The sequence below is a fragment of the Cynocephalus volans genome, chromosome 11, assembly GCF_027409185.1.
Source record: "Cynocephalus volans isolate mCynVol1 chromosome 11, mCynVol1.pri, whole genome shotgun sequence".
Classification (NCBI taxonomy): Eukaryota; Metazoa; Chordata; class Mammalia; order Dermoptera; family Cynocephalidae; genus Cynocephalus; species Cynocephalus volans.
The window spans coordinates 101,457,103-101,473,817 of record NC_084470.1 but is presented as its reverse complement, the minus strand read 5'-3'; the positions used below and the strand labels follow the sequence as shown (position 1 = coordinate 101,473,817).

The 16,715-nt window shown below is 48.2% G+C and overlaps 1 pseudogene; it reads left to right on the top strand.

Moving 5' to 3' along the window:
- The first annotated feature begins 435 nt into the window (after positions 1-435).
- On the top strand, positions 436-2,892 carry LOC134391208 (elongation factor 2-like; annotated as a pseudogene).
- The last annotated feature ends 13,823 nt before the right edge of the window (positions 2,893-16,715 follow it).

Genomic DNA, 16,715 nt, shown 5'->3' with positions numbered 1-16,715 from the left:
CCCACCTCTCTCTGCCTGCCTCACTGGCTTTGGGAATAGCGTTCTCCAAGCAGAGAGGTGATAAGGAGGGACAAGGGACTGGGGGTGGCGAAGGAGCACAGTTCTTCACCCACTTCTATAAGCAGCTGCTCTGTGGTCTGACCTTCTGGTTTTCTGGCCAATATAGATTTTGTGTTTGGGACTCAAGACCAGGCAGTGGGAGGCTGGCCAGTTGGCTCGTTGGTTAGAGTACAGTTTTGATAACACCAAGGTCAAGGGTTCGGATCCCCTTACCAGCCAGCTGCCAAGAAAAACCCAAACAAACAAAAACCCCACAAAACCCAGCTCTTCTGCCGTTGTGGCCACCACATGACTCTCCTTGCTCGGGTCTGCGTGGGATAATCCACGGCCATCTGCCCCCAAGGCGAACCTCACATAGACCAGATCTGGGTCACCATGGACAGGAAGGCCAACATTCGCAACATGTCTGTCATTGTCCATGTAGACCACGGCAAGTCCGTGGCACAGACTCCCTCGAGTGCATGGCTGGCACCATCACTGCTGCCCCGGCCGGGAGACCCGCCTCACTGGTGCCTGCAAGGACGAGCAGGAGCGTTGCATCAGCATCAAGTCAACGGCCATCTCCCTCTTCTAGGAGCTCTTGGAGAACGACTTGAACTTCATCAAGCAGAGCAAGCATGGCTCCAGCTGCCTCATCATGTCATTGACTCCCCGGGCACGTGAACTTCTCCTTGGAGGTGATGGCTGCCCTTTGCATCACCAATGGTGCTTTGGTGGAGGTGGACTGTGTGTCAGGCATGTGTATACAGACAGAGACAATGCTGTGGCAGGCCATCACCAAGTGCATCAAGCCCATGCCAATGATGAACAAGGTGGACCGTGCCCTGCTCACACTGCCTGAGGAGCTGCACCAGACCTTCCAGAACATCGTGGAGAAAGTCAGCACCATCATCTCCGCCTACAGCAAGGGCAAGAGTGAGCAACACCATGATGGACCCCGTCCTGGGCACTGTGGGCTTCGGGTCCCACCTCCACGGGTGAGCCTTCACCCTGAAGCAGTTTATGGAGATGTATGCAGCCAAATTTGCTGCCAAGGGCGAGGGCCAGCAGGACATGATGAAGAAGCTATGGGGCAGCTGAAGAAGCTTTGACCCAGCCAAGGGCAAATGTGGCAAGTCAGCCACCAGCCCTGATGGGAAGAAGCTGCCTCAGACCTCCCACCAGCTCATCCTGGACCTCATCTTCAAGGTGTTTGATGCAATCATGAATATCAAGAAAGGGGAGATGGCAAAACTGAAAAACCGGACATCAAGTTGGATGATGAGGACAAGGATAAAAAGGGCAAGCCACTTCCGAAACCGCTTCTGTGATGCACCACTGGAGACGCCCTGCTGCGGGTGACCACCATTCACCTGTCTTCCCTGTGACAGCCCAGAAGTACCACTGTGAGCTCCTGTATGAGGGGCCCCTGGATGGTGAGGCTGCCATAGGCATTAAAAGCTGTGACCCCAAACACACCCTTATGATGTACATTTCCAAAATGGTGCCAGCCTCCAACAAGATTGGTTCTGTGCCTTCGGACATGTCTTCCCAGGGCTGGTGTCCACCAGCCTGAAGGTCAGGATCATGGGCCCCAACTAGACTCCTGGGAAGAAAGACCTCTACCTGAAGCCAACCCGGAGAACAATCCCGATGATGGGCCAGTACATGGAGGACGTGCCTTGTGGGAACGTTGTGGGCCTGGTGAGTGTGGACCAGTCCTGGTGAAGACTGGCACCATCACCACCTTTGAGGACACCCAGCCCCAACATACGGGTGATGACATTCAGCATCAGCCCTGTCATCAGGGTCACCATCGAGGCCAAGAACCCAGCCGACTTGTCCAAGCTGGTGGAGGGGCTGAAGCAGCTGGCCAGGTCAGACCCTATGGTGCAGTGCATCATCAAGGAGTTGGGAGAGCACACCATCATGGGCGCTGGCAAGCTTCACCTGGAGATCTACCTCAAGGACCTGGAGGAGGATCATACCAGCATCCCCATCAAGAAATCTGACCCCGTGGTCTCTACCATGAGAGGTCAGCCTCTTAGCTGCTCTGCCAATCTAAGTCCCCCCAAAAGCACAACCAGCTGTACATGAAGGCACACGGCCTGTCCCTGATGGCCTGGCCGAGCACATTGACAAGGGTGAGGTGTCCGCCCCCCAGGAGCTCAAGCACAGGCTGCTACCTGTTGGGAAGTACTAGTGAGATGTGGCCAGGCCTGCAAGATCTGGGGCTTTGAGCCTGAGAGTACCAGCTCCAACATCCTCACCAACATCTCAAGGATATGCAGTACCTCAGTGAGATCAAGAACAGTGTGGTGGCCGGCTTCCAGTGGGCCACCAAGGAGCGTGAGCTGTGCAAGGAGAACATGCAGGCATGTGCTTTGACGTGCACGAGATTAGGCTGCAGGTGGGTGCTACCCACTGCAGGGGCAGCCAGATCATCCCCACGGCCAGCACTGCCTCTACACCAGCATGCCCACTACCCGCCCGCCTCATGGAGCCCATCTACATTGTGGAGATCCAGTGTCCCAGGCAGGTGATCAGTGGCATCTATGGTGTCCTGAACTGGAAGCAGGTCCACGTCTTGGAGGAGTCTCAGGAGGCTGGCACCCCTATGTTTTTCATGAAGGCCTACCTGCCCATCAGCAAATCCTTCGGCTTCTCTGCTGACCTGCAGTCCAACACAGGTGGCCAGGCCTTCCCCCAGTGCGTGTTCAGCCACTGGCAGATCTTGCCCAGGGGCCCCTTTACGACAGCAGCTGCCCCAGCCAGGTGGTGGCCAAGACCTGCAAGCACAATGGCCTGAAGCGGGGCACCCCAGCCCTCGACAGCTTCCCAGACAGATTGTAGGCAGGCCCACCTAGCGCAGTCCACCACCCTGGGTGGGACTCAGCACAGCCCCACACTCAGGTCAGCCACAGCGGCACATCCTCTCAGTCTCAAATGACCCCTCAAGACCATCCCCACAGTGAGCTCCGCCTGAGAGGTTTCTGGGACCCAATCCGTGCCATCGCTCAACATTAACACTTGATGCCTTTTCTATTTATTTCCAGATTCCAGAGGCAGCAGAAATGCCCTCTTTGCAGGGACTTACTTGGCTGGTGGGGGAGGTGGGATGAGACATCAGAAACTTTTTTTTTCTCATTTCTTCAAAGGGAAACTCAAAGGTCCCAAAAGATTTAACCCAAGTGCATTAAGAGGTTTATTTGGGTAAATGGCTCGTAGTGGCTTCTCCCCCAGAAATGGGGAAGGAACGAGAGGGCCGATCACTTCTAGAAGGTAGAAAGTCCTACGTGGTGTCACCGCGAGCACCTCCCGCTGTACTAGTGCCACTGGAATAATAAATTCCATATGGTGGGGGGAAAAAACCCCACAAAACCAACCAAACAAAAAGGATCTGGCGGCGAGGATGAGAGTCCGTCTACCGATGCTGAGGCCGACATGCCGGTGTCTGCCTCTCACTGGGCTTCTCAATCCGGTTCTGTAAACTCTGTGGCTAGTGACTGGGGACGGATCGACTGCAGACCTAGCTCTCGTGAGTGCCCCATCTCCACCGAGACTGCTCTGGGACGCGGGGAGCGCTGCGGCGCTGTCTGACCGCGAGGGCCCTCGGGAGCCCAGCCCCGTTTCCTGTCCGTTTCATCTTCTCCACGCTGGGCCCCTTCCACCCGAGTCAGGAGATTCCAAACACCAGGCCCACCCTTCCCTTCACTCAGCTGTCCCCTCAGCCTGTTCCCCACACACCTCAAACATCTGCCTCAAACACCCTCCTCAGGCATGTGGCTGCCAGTTCAGGCAAGTCTCGGTTTCTTAAAGCTTTGGTTTAATTATCCGTAAAGTAAAAGAAAAATGCCTTCGCCTGCAGGTCGATGTGAGCATCAGATGAGTGAATGCGTGTGGAAGTCCGTCTCGCTCAGTGCCTGGCACGTACTAGGCACTTGCAACTGTTTGAATCTACATCTACATATTGTCTGTCCTGGAATGAGCTCTTTCCTTTCCTTCGTGTTTCGTCCTGTCCTCTGTTTTCCGCCTTGATGCTCCCCCCTCTTTTATTTTCTCCATCTTTTGCTGTTGTTACTATTCCAGATACTCTGTTCTGCTGGACTGAAATGGCATGTGTTTTTTGGCTCCCACAGACTGTTTCCTTGACATTCTGAACAATTGGGGTATATAAAAAAATTCTAGTCTTTTAGTCGTCACCGCTACTGAGTGTCTTCCTATCAGTAGTCTTCTCCTTCGTCCCCATTCATTCATTCACTCACTCATTGATTCATTTGATCATTCATTCACACATCCAAACACTCATTTATTTATTTTTTGGCAACTTTGTAAATGAAAATGAACGGCTTGGGGTGGGTGTGTGTACATGCACACTTGTGTGCGTACAATTACGGCACCTGCTGGTTACCATGGCAAACTGCAGGAGGAAGATGGGAGAAGAGGAGGAGGAAGAGAGGGCAGAGCTCCAAGGGCACTACTACATAACAAACACAATCACACATTACAAAAGTACACTTTTATGATATTAAACTGTGTTCATTGTTCCTTCTCATTATGTTAGGGAAATTCCCATTCAAATCCTATAACCGTTTGGAAACCTACCACAGTTCTCAGGATTAACATCCTATGACATCTTGGCTACCTTGGACTCACTGAGAGGGAATGTGGGTGTCGGTGAAGGTACCACAGCCAGGTGGGAGCAGAAGGGAGGTGAGGCTGCTGCATCCCTGGAAGCAATGACACGGGAGATCTGCTGAGGGCAGCAAATAACCATATGGGTTATGGTGCAAAATAAGAAGAGTTTTATTGGGGAGAAAGGCTAGAAAGAGAAAACCCATAAGCTTGATGGTTTAGGTACAGAGGAGGAGACTATTAGGAGAGACTACAAAGCACAGACACTGTCCCTGGAGGGAGGCTCCCCCGTGCCGGGTGAGGAAGTCTCCCAAAGGCTCCCATTGGCCAGGCTGCTGGTGGAGAGACAGAGATGTTGACACAGCCCAGGCGCTGCAGGTTCCAGGTGACCTCAGGATGCGGAAGCTTCAGATGAGAGAGAAAGATGATTTCATTAGAGGCACCTCAGGGCATGTGTGAGCAGAGGTGATGATGGGGGGAGATGTCCTCTGGATATAAGCTCAGCACATTATTCCTTCCTGCACCCCATTTAGGAGAGGGCTGTTCTTGCAGCCATCCTAGCTCATTAGCTCTGAAGTCACAGCCAGCCCAGGTCCCTTTGAGCCCCTTCTTATCTGGATGGATACAGGACCTGTCAAGTCTCAGCCACCCATGGGAAGACAATTTTCAGTGTGGGTGTGCTATGTGGTCTGAATGTGTCCTGCCAAAATTCATATGTTAAAACCTAATCACAAATGCGGTAGTACTAAAAGGTGTCACCAGACACTGAATCTGCTGGTACTTTGATCTCAGACTTCCTAGCCTCCAGAACTGTGAGAAATAAATTTCCATTGTTTATAAATTACCCAATCTAAGATATTTTGTTACAGCAGCCCAACAGACTAAGATGGGGTGTGACAAACTCTGTCCTCAAAAAGAAGGGACCATTCTGAACAAAGATTCAGAGCTGTCCTTAGCATTTCCAGACTTCCCCCTGTGGGTGGTCCTCACCATACTCCACTTGAATCTTGGGCTTTCTGTCTTAGGAGGCTCCTTGCTGCCCCTGAGGACAGGAGTCTTCCCTGGCCTGTTGGTTGCTGTGGCCAGAGGAGCTCCTACTCTAGGGGCTGGGGGTTGCCACCTGGGAGCCTCCTGGGGCTGCGGGGCCTGAGCCCAGTGGAACTCTAGAAAGCTGTACTGTTCAGGACCAGCAGGGGTGTGGGGAGGCTGGCGACCGTCCAGTGCTCTCTTCCTCCCTTGGGATATGGCTCAGGCAGCTTAGCACATACATGTCCTGAAACTCTTGCTACCTCCAGCCTGTAAGGTAGCAAAGAATTTCTAAAACAAGATGCAAAAATCATGAATCTTGCAGGGGAGAATTAATAAAGGATATGACTACATTAAAACAAAAACCTTAAGTTTTCATATACTTTTATTTCATCATAAACAAGAGAAAACACAACTCAAGGACCAGGAGACCGTATTAGCAATGTGCATTGCTGACAAAAGTTTGGTATTCATAACATATAAATAATGCCTAAAAACCTATAAGACAAAGACAAATAACTCAGTAGAAAAATGGGCAAAGAATATGAATATGCTGTCCCCAGGAGAGAAAACCCCAGGGGCCAATTTGCCCAACCTCAGCAGTATGTACCTGGAGAAACGCAACGAGAAACAATGAGATGCCATTTCATGCTGGCTAGAAGAAAATATTTCTTCTCCTCTCCTGACGTTTTCTTCAGGCAGGGAGATTTCCCCTAAACACTCATGGCTTGTTGTCCTACCCTCTCTCCTTCCATGGAGATGGAATGAGTTACCAGGTTGCAGGGCTTTTGGCCCATGTCTTCCTCCTGGGCGGAACTTATCTAGAGAAGATCCTGAATGCCAGTGGTTTGGCGTCCTTCTCTGGCCCTCTCCACCTGGGCCAACAGGAGCCAGCAGCCCACGTAATGTGATTACACCGTGGATTCAAGCCTCCTGTGAGCAGGCTCCTCTGAGGTCAAGCAAACCCTGTTTAGCTCTCATACTAACCCAACTTTTTCAGTGGTAAAGGTGATGGTTGTTTCTCCATCCTCCAAGTCATTTGTCTTATTTCCCAGTTGGCTCAGAGCTTGTGAGGCAGGACAGAGTAAGGACATGCCCCAGGGAGGCTGCTTACAATATTCAGACCAGCTTGACACTGCTCTCCTCTTCACCTGGCAGTTAATGTCTTCATAATGCACTGGCGACAGCTTTACTGCCCAACCAGTCAGCACGCTACACCATTGCACCTGCACCTGCGCACAAGAAGCAACAAAAGGGGCAGAGGATGACCCTCAGGGGCTTTTGAGACGCAGGAGGGAGAGAGAGAAGGCCAGGAGGGCGGTGTCTCCAGTGGAGATGCCTGTGCACTGCGTGGTGTGGACCTTTGCATGGTAATAAAGCCCTATTATGTCCCGTTTCTCTGGCCCTCTCCTCCTTCCCTTTCATCGGTCCTGTGAAGAGTTTCCTTTTCATGGATGGACCAGGAACCTAGATCAGTGTCTGATCACACTTGGGCAAGGAAGAGTAGTCCTATTGGTAGGGCTCCCCCCAAAGCCTACCCATCAGTTGGCAAAAATGGGGGAATAAAATCTAATGATGCCTCAACGTCCTCAAGAAAGTGGAGCGACGGGACCTCTTCTGTGCTGCTGCTGAGGGATTGAATTGACCTGCTGTTTTGGAGAGTAACTGAGCCCTATTAGACTTGAAGATGGGGATTCCCGAGGGTCCAGCAGTTCCTCTTTTAGGAAGATGTCCTCGCCCTTATGAACATGAGTGTTCACTCAGAACTGCTTGTAAAAATGAAAAATTGGAAACATCGTAGATGTCCATCAATGGGCAAAATGAATACCTAATTCATGATCTGTTCATACAATGGAGTGCTATGCATCCATTTATTAATATGGATAAATTAAAGAAAATATTGAGCAAATAAAAACAACTTGCTAAAGGAAATATACTGTATGATACCATCTAAATAAAAGTTGAAAGTTGTACAGAGTCATACTGTAAATGTATATATGGTGATAGTGGTGTTATGTGCTATTTATATGGTAATATGGAGTGACACTCTTCATCCTAAGCCTTTGGGGTCCAGCCATGTTTTGAGTTCTTCAGATTTTGGAAAGGTCACATGGGGCTGTATATTACAAAACATCTCTATTAGCGTATGGGGCAGCAACCCGTGTTCAAATACATCAATATTTCTTCAGTGAAATATATAAATCGTCACTTAAAATGAGACAAAGTCCATAAATAACTTCATGTCAGTTCAGGTTTACTGCCAAATGAGTTTATCACAAATTTACAAAAACTTCTGTTTTTCAGAACGTTCTGGATTTCGGAATTGTGGATAAGGGAGCACAGACCTCAGTATGAAACATGCGTGGGAATAAAAGCAGCCAGTTTAGGCTGCAGCTGCCCTCAGGGAGGCAGAAAGGGTAGGGATTGTTAGGGCTTCAACTATATGTGCGAAATCTTTAAAAAATTTTTTTAAGGAAGTAAATATGGCGAGATGCTGAAATTTGATAAAGTTTAGTGGCGAGTAGATGAGTACATAGTATTCTCTACAAAATGCTGTATATTTTTAAATGGATCAATCCTGGCAGCCTTCCCTCCCACACACGCCATTCCCCTGGTCACACTCTGTGCCATGGAAAGTTCTTCGAGCACTTTTTCAGTTCCCTTTTCACAAGCACAGTGCCTTAGGAGGGGTCATCCAGCAGCAGGCTCTGAGATGGGGTCTTGCGTGTGAGTGATTCATGAAGAAAGTGCTTCCTGGAGAGATGAGTGAGGGCTGGGGAAACATGGCCCCGAGAGAGTGGTTTCAGTCTCCAGCCCCAGCCTGAGCTGCAGGAGAGCCTGGAGTGTAAATTACACCTCAGAGATGGTCCTGACTGCACTAGTCGCAGATAGGAGCTGTTAGAAACAAAGGCACGCCCAAGCCAGGGAAGAAGTGGGCAGAACACTAAGAGGGATCCTAAGGGATCCGAGAGAATCAGGCTGAGCACTCAGCGTCTACTACACATGTAGATGTCCTCACAGCTCCTACCAGTTGTCAGCCTCTGCCACCCATGGGACCCACCAGGAGGGCATGCTCTGTACTTTGGATCGTGGCCGGGATCCTTGTGTACATTGACCCTTGCATCTGGGATAAATTCAGATCCATCCTTACCAAAGCCTGATCCTAAAGAGAATTTAAAATTCACCCGTTTGTTCCATCACTGTTCACACACGACAATATTACGAAAATGTTGCTGAAAGGAAAATAAAAATAGAATTGTGAAATTTGATGCAACTTTCATTTCTCTTTGCAATGGCAGGTTTTGCATCTTTCTTCGACCAGCTACATCTTGGTGAGATGCTCGTCAGCCTGGGAGACCACAAATGAATCATTGTGGGGCTATAAGGTGCAAAATACCAACTTGGTCCTCGACTTAGTGTCGAGGTGCTGCCGCCACTGCTCTCCTTGTCTTCAGCTGTGTGCACGAGCACCTGGCCTTGCTGTTCTTAAGACGCCACCTAACCCGAGGTGGCCTCCCCCATACTCCCTCCCACGAACTTTTAAATTCTCAGTTTTTTTTCTGACAAATTTCACTAGTGCTTAAGATTAAATCATCATAATGTTTATGTGTGGATGGGTCCATTGTGGCATTTTTTATAATTCTGAAAGAATGGGGGAGGTGAATTACCTAACAATGGGGGAATTGGCTAAATAAATTATGGTACATTTGCATCCTGGAATACAGGTAGCCACGAAAGATCATGTTCTTGAAATATATATATATACACACCACATACATTTATACATATATGCAAACATTCCATATTTTACCCCTTAAGAAAATGTAACTACTCTAACAGCATAGCCAAATGTACTTGACGAAAGGATTTTTCTCTTATAAGTTACTGATCTTTAGTATCAGTATGTAGAGGAAACGACCATCCTAAATTGCAATGAGGACCTTGTGCAGGTGTGACTGCAACATTGTCATCTGCAATAAAACAGCATGTCACTGACACTTTAGGAAACTTTAAAACTCTATCTCCTGCCTTGTTCTGAAGATCAACCAACCAGTAATTCAAGGATCACCAAGGGTTGAGGAAGTAGTGACTCAGGAAACATTATTAAATGAAAAAAAATCACGTTACAGTTTGTATAGTAAGATCTCAATTTTATTTAAGAAACAAAACAAAACAAAAACTACATACCTGTGCATGCAGATGCATGCACGTGAAAAACAGTCTGGAAAGAGACATAAGTGTACTGCGCAGTGCACCCCTCTTCTTACTGTTCATGCCATCCTTGTTATTTGGGTCTTATAGTGGATGGGGAAACCAGAAATCCATGTATGAAAAGCCAAGTCACAACCGGGAAGAATTCAAACAGAGGCCGGGGTGCAGCTATGCAGTGGGTAAACACTACCTTTGGTGTTTCACAGGCCTGGGTCCAAATCCGGATATTGTCACCCACCAGATGAGACCTCTGGGCAAATTGCTTCACTTCTGTAAGCCTAAATTCCTTCATCTGTAAAGGAAGATTCATAATGCCTGCCTTGCAGTGTCATCTGAGCATACACATATTAATATTTTAAAGTGCTTAGCAAAGTGGCTGACATATAGAGGAGCTCAGTAAATGGAATGTTTTGTTTTTTTAATCAAATTTATTAAGGTATAATTTGCACACAATAAAATGCACCAAGCCTTGCAAATTATGTAGCTGCAGCTGATTCTATTATCACCATAGATTATCTAATCCTGGAGATATCTTGTCTTTATATAAATGCAATCATAGGTATGTGCTTCTTTCACTTGACCTAGTATTTTTGAGATCCACCTATGCTGTTACGCATATTATCAGCTTTATTTCTAACAGCCCCAACTGTCAACACTCCAAACTTCCATCAGCAGGTGAATGGTGTATCGTGACCCCTGGAATGCCCTGCATATTGGAGTGTCTTTGTTTGCTGGGGGCTTTAGCCACAAAACAGTCTAACACTGTGATTATTGATGGGGCTTTGGGACACACCATACTAGTTCTGACCTCTGGGGAGGGCCAGAGACTAAAGGTCAGCCATGTGGGTAGTATGTGATTGAGTCCCTGTAAAAACTCTGGACACTGAAGCTTAGGTGAGCTTCCTGGGGTGGCAACACTGCGCATACGGGCACGTCCATGTGGGGAGAGTAACACATCCCCGAGGACATGGGAGCTTCATATTTGAAACTCTCCCAGATTCTGCCCTGTGTGTTAGAGGTTTTGGCTGGCTCTAATTTATGTCCTTTTGCTATTAAAAAACTCTATGATTGTAAATATAGCACCTCCCTGATTTCTGTGAGTTGTTCTAGAGAATTATCAAGCTTGAGGGTGGTTGTGGAGATCCCTGAATTTGTGTCCAGTTGATCTGAGGTAAGAGTGATCCTGAGAACCCCAAGATTGTGGCTGGCATCTGAAGTGAGGGCAATCTTGTGGGGAGTGTTCCCCCCAGACATTGCAGTATGGCAAACTCGATGCAGATGGATAGATAAATTTTGCGATATACACTGGAATACTACTCAGAAATCAAAAAAAGGAACCAGCTACTGGCGCATATGACACATAGATGAATGCCAAAAGCATTGTGCTGAGGGAGTGTGATTTTTAATGCAGCAATTCAGCAACACATGACCAGGGACCCCACAGGCTAATTGTATAAGAAACGCTGAGCTTTCACAGGAAAGTGACATCGCCATGGCCTGCAAATGTGGAGTGTGTCAGAGGGAAGTGAGACTCGGGCAAGGCCTGGAGGATAAAGATGTGGGGAGGGGTGAGGGCGCTTTCCTCCTGGGCAGACAGAAGGTACCCTGGAAAGATGACTGGCAGGACCACAGGCACTGAGGAGCTATAGAACGTATGGCTGGAAAGGTGGCAGGTTGGGAGTCAATGGGAATTTGGATTCACTCTGGAAGGCACGAGGAGGCTCCAGTTTTCAGAGCTGGAGGGGTTTGCCATATGATAAAGGTAGGTTTGAGAGAATTTGTTTCATATCATTGCACCAGCTTGCATAAATGGGGGAAAAATCTGCTGACTCTCCAATGTAGAATAATTGGTGTGGGTTAGGAAAACACTATGTTTGCTCTGAATACAATAGTCAGCAATCAGTATAAATTTCAACATCCAATAAAGTGTTTTTTAATCTTTTCTTGACAGTGGCCAAATAAAAAAATACATTTAATATCAAAACTCAGTACACACACACACACACACACACAAACACATACACACACACACAAATTAAACAAAAGTTTCCTGAAACAATATTTGCTCTTATTGTGTGCAATGCAGTCTGAAATTTTCTATTTTATTTTGTTTTATTCCATTCTATTCTACTCTATTCTATTCTGTTCTATTGTATTCTACTACTTTTTAAACAATGCTGGTCAGTCATAAACCACTAAATTTGTTTCCTGGCCTAATACGGCCATCCCTCTGGGAGACTGGGGCTGCAGCTGTGGGTGTAGCAGACAGCCTAGGCTGGGAGGGTGGGGGGAGAGCAGGAATGGGGACTGGCTCTGCCTTTCAGGTTACTTGGCCTTGGACATATCTCATCACCTCTGTCCCCTGCTATAGACCAGATGTTTGTGTCCCCCTCCCCTCAAATTCATATGTTGAAGCCCAACCCCCCATGTGATGGTATTAGGTGGTGGGACCTTTGAAAAGTGATGAGGTCATGAGGTGGACCCCCCATGGGGGGGGATTAGTGCCCTAATTAAAAGGCCCAGAGATTCCCTCCTTGCCCCTTGCACCATGTTAGGACATAGCCATCTATGAACCAGGAAGAGGGCCCTCACCAGCTGCTGAATTTGCCAGTTCTTTGACCTCGGACTTCCTAGCCTCCAGAAATGTGAGAAAAAAATGTTTGCTGTTGTGAATTCCCCAGTCTACGGCAGTTGGTTGTAGCAGCTCAAATGGACTAAAACAGGCCTTTTTCCCACTCCAGCAGGGCTGACAACCTTGCCCAAACTCAGAGTAGCCTGGTGCCTTTGGGGTAAGATCCTGTATTTGAAAGTAACTTGGGAACTGATATGTGCTGTTTAAAGGAAAGAGATCCTGTCCCTATTTTCACCCCTCTCCCCACTGCCCCTTCCCACAGAGGTTTGGCACCCACTGCAAGTGACGCTTATCACAAAGTGGCACGTGGGTGTCAGTGTCACAGCATAATAATTTTAAAAGTTCTGAGCATGAACTCTGAGGCAGGAGATACTATATGTTTAGATACATGGTCTCTTAACCTCACCAAAATATTCTTTGCTGGAAATTATCTTCATCTCTTGGGTGAGGAAACAGAGGCCCGTAGAGGCGAGGTACCTGCCCATGGTTGCAAGAATGAGAAGGTTTCAGAACCTGTCTGTCTGCTCTTCACTCTTGCTCGCCCTGCCCACTCCTGCCCCACCATGCAGCCCTTGGGCTCCAGAGGCTAGGCCCAGGGCACTTAGGGGTCAGTTTTAGCCATGGATGTTTCTGTATTGCACATTCTGGGTCCTAGGGATCCCACAAAGCTCTAGAGATCTTTCATGTATGCAGGTCTTGCTCTGCCATTGGACACTCACTTTCCAAAATTATAATATAATTGCTCAAATCTGGGGAGCCTGTGGACCCCAGCGAGACTTCATTCTCGCATCTTTCATCCTTTGAGGCAGGCACTGCCATCTCCTGCTTTACCAATGAGGTGGGAGAGGCAAGATGGCTCCCCAGGCTCACACATTGAACAGGAGGGCTGGAACTTGATCTCGACTTGACCCTAAAGCCTCCAACACTGTCAGCTACTGTGTCTTGGGGATTTGAGGAACAAGAAATGGGGAAGTGGGAGAGAGAAGACAGAGGCTCAAGTCTGAGGATATCCTGAACACTCTCAACGGAGCCAAGAATAGAAGAGAAATGTAGATGCACGAAATAGAGCAGAGTGCTGGCCAAGCCACTGTGCACAACACGACCACGACCCCAGTTCCCAAAGGAAGTGTTGCACTGTTTTCTAAATGGTCACACGTGAGAATGATTACAACAAGGTGGCAGAAAGGCCAGTCTTCACTGAGTCCCAGATAATGGCAGTTCTCCAGAGTCCCAGCCCAGCATAACTACACAACACCAGTCTTTGCTGTGGGTTCGTCCCACTCAGGGCAGGTGATTTTTCATTAAGACTTTGTTTTCAGTCTGGAGAAGAGTGTAAAATTGTGCAGCCAGACTTGGGGACTGTGACAGCTCAGTGGACCAAGGAAGAATCTCCATCCACCCTGTTTTGAAGTGAATGGCAGGGTCCTGGGAGCTGCAAGCCAGGGGAGGAGGCCGAGAGGACGAGCAACTGGAGGGACAGGAGAGGCTTAATAAAGAACTCTGTCCTCCCTCTGCCCTGAAATCGCAACACTGTGACAGGTTGTGAAATTAAATGAAGAACAGGAGGGCCCTGGAGAAGCTAATGCATCAGTAGGGACGGAGTGCAGGCAGGTGATAAGTAGAGATAAAAGTTAATGATAATAGGTAAACAGGAGGCCCCTGGGAGGAGTCCACAAGCCCCAGTAGGCATGCACGTGCACATGTCTGTGCACGTGACAGAGACAGAGATGCCGATGCCCTTCATGTCATCCCCCCTTTTTTCCCTCTTCTTTTAACCTAGTCAAATTGGTGGTTCTCTCCTACATAGAGGTTTGCATGACCCCTTACTCTCCCTGCCAATCCATCCCTCCCTCATCCTCAAAAGTTACCAAAAACCAGTTTGCAGCAAAGACTTCTTTAGCTTTAACACCCTGCATCCCACTGCCCAGGAGAGCAAGGACGATGGGACAGCCTGGTCCTGAAGAAGGAGCATGAGCAACGACCAATCCAGATCCTCTGGGGGAGAAACACCCTCCACAGAGCCCAGGAGCCCCTCACCGATCTGTCTCACAAATGTGCGCCCTCAGAGCTGTGCCCGTGAACAGGGAGACAGCTTCTGGCATTGCCTGGGGTAGAGCGCTCTGAGCGCTGCACACTCTCTCGTCACCAGCTTTGCTCTGCAGCTGCATCTTCAATCCCAGCCTCCTCCAAAGTCCCCTTCCCTGTGACGCATCTCAGTTAGAGCTTCCTGGTCCCTCTGTTTCTGGCCCCTCCCACTCCACAGCAGCCTCCCTGGTCCAGGCTGACCATGGGAACTACTATGAGTAAATGTCAGGCCCTTTCAAGTCGATGTAGCATTTATTGAGCCCGGCACTGAGCTGAGTTGCAGGGAATGTTGAAGTCTGAGACACTGTTCTTGTCTTCAAGGAACATGTGCTCGCTCTATTTGGTGATGCAAGATGACCATGAGGCTTAGAGAGACCTGTGTGTCATAAGGGCCCTGAATGAGAGCAAGTCTGGGTGCAGATCAGCGTATTCTGAGCGCATTTGGCCCAAGGACATCCATTACTAAATATACACGCTATCACCCATACACACACTTTTTGTCCTCAAATCCCTTGGTAGCTAAGCTGTGTGACCACAATGGGATGAAGTAATGACCTGCGGCCTGGGTAGGTTTCTCCGAGAGCTCTCACTGTGACCTTGACAGATAGCATCATGTGAGTTAAGCTCACAAAATAAACCAGTGGCTCTTGCCCAGTGGCTGCTGCAGCCCACGGGGAGAACACATCCCAGTCCTGGCACCTTCTATTCATCTGACTCAAATTGAGAACAGCCTTGCTCTTTGGAAGATGTTGAAGACAGAGTTGGTTTAGTCTTTTGCTCACTGTCTTCCTTTGCTTGCTTAAGTATTTACCTTATATTTTCCCTACTCTGACTGGGGGAAGGGTTTTGCTAACTTGAGGATAATCCTTAAGCAATATTGTCCTCCACAGTTCCTTCTAGAGATGCAAATTTCCTTCAAACTCCTGAGACTGAGATTTATGCCATCTCTTCTAGAATTCTCTTACAGTGAGAGGCATGGTGTTACATTTGGCTTTTCCTTCATATCAGGAGCCAGTTGTTACAGAATCATGGAAAGCTATTCCAGAGAACATGCTTCCCACTTTGAGAAGCCTCCCTGAGCTATACAGATGCAGCCAGAGTCCATTTATATAAAACTAAATGAGAGTTTCCCACATACAGAGAACTTTAACATCCCCAGATAAATAGCTCTGCAAGGAGAAAATGCAAATTGTGACTTAAAGCCAGCCTCTACTTTTGTGCAGTGCATACCAATGTGTGGCTTTACCCTTTAGCTAGGGCAATGTAGCTACTATTTCATTTACATAGCTGTATGCCCTGCATGAATTTGTTTCCTGAGACTGCTAGAAAAACTAATAGACTATTAGCTACTTGGTTTCCTCTTCAGAAACTCAGCAGGCACAACAGGGTTAGACGTTGAGTCTTCAGGCATCAGGTCTGTGGAGGGACAACACCTTGGAGCATTCCTCTGAGCAGGACTGAAAAAGGTTAAAGCAAGTTCAGAGAAAGTGTGTGGGTAGTCAGGTAGATTAAAAGGGGCTATGCTTGTGCTGGAGACTTTTATAATCAAGGTGTTTGAAATCAAAATCTTACAACAAGCAAAGAATTTACACAGATGAGGAGGAAGTGTAAGAAATCAATCAGAATTTCAAATGTGGAAGGTGCAAAGCACCACACAACAGGAACAAAGGAAATTTAGTCACAGAAATTGATCACTAGGAAGGTGCAATTGCAGGAACATACCAGCTGAGGATGCCTGGGAGGGGCTACCAGATGTCTGTGGCCCTAAGGGGCAGGCGGGTTCTTGCTGCTCTCAGCAAGCCCAGCCTGGCCCCCTGTGCACAAGTGTGGGGTAAGATCTTGTGGGAGGGAGAGTGAATGAGGTGGAATCAAAGGACTGATGGGTTTAATCAGTCTAATGATTCTGCTGAGTTCAATGGACTCTCCCTCATTCAAGGAAAAAAGAGAGGAGGGGGTAGGAAAGAGAGCAGAGGAAAAAGAATAGTGTGGGGTGGGGGAGGGAGAGCAAAACCAGACAAAGTAAGAGCAGTGCAAAGGAGGAGAAAGTGAAGGAAGAATGGAAATTCGGGTCCCAGAGCCAATATTA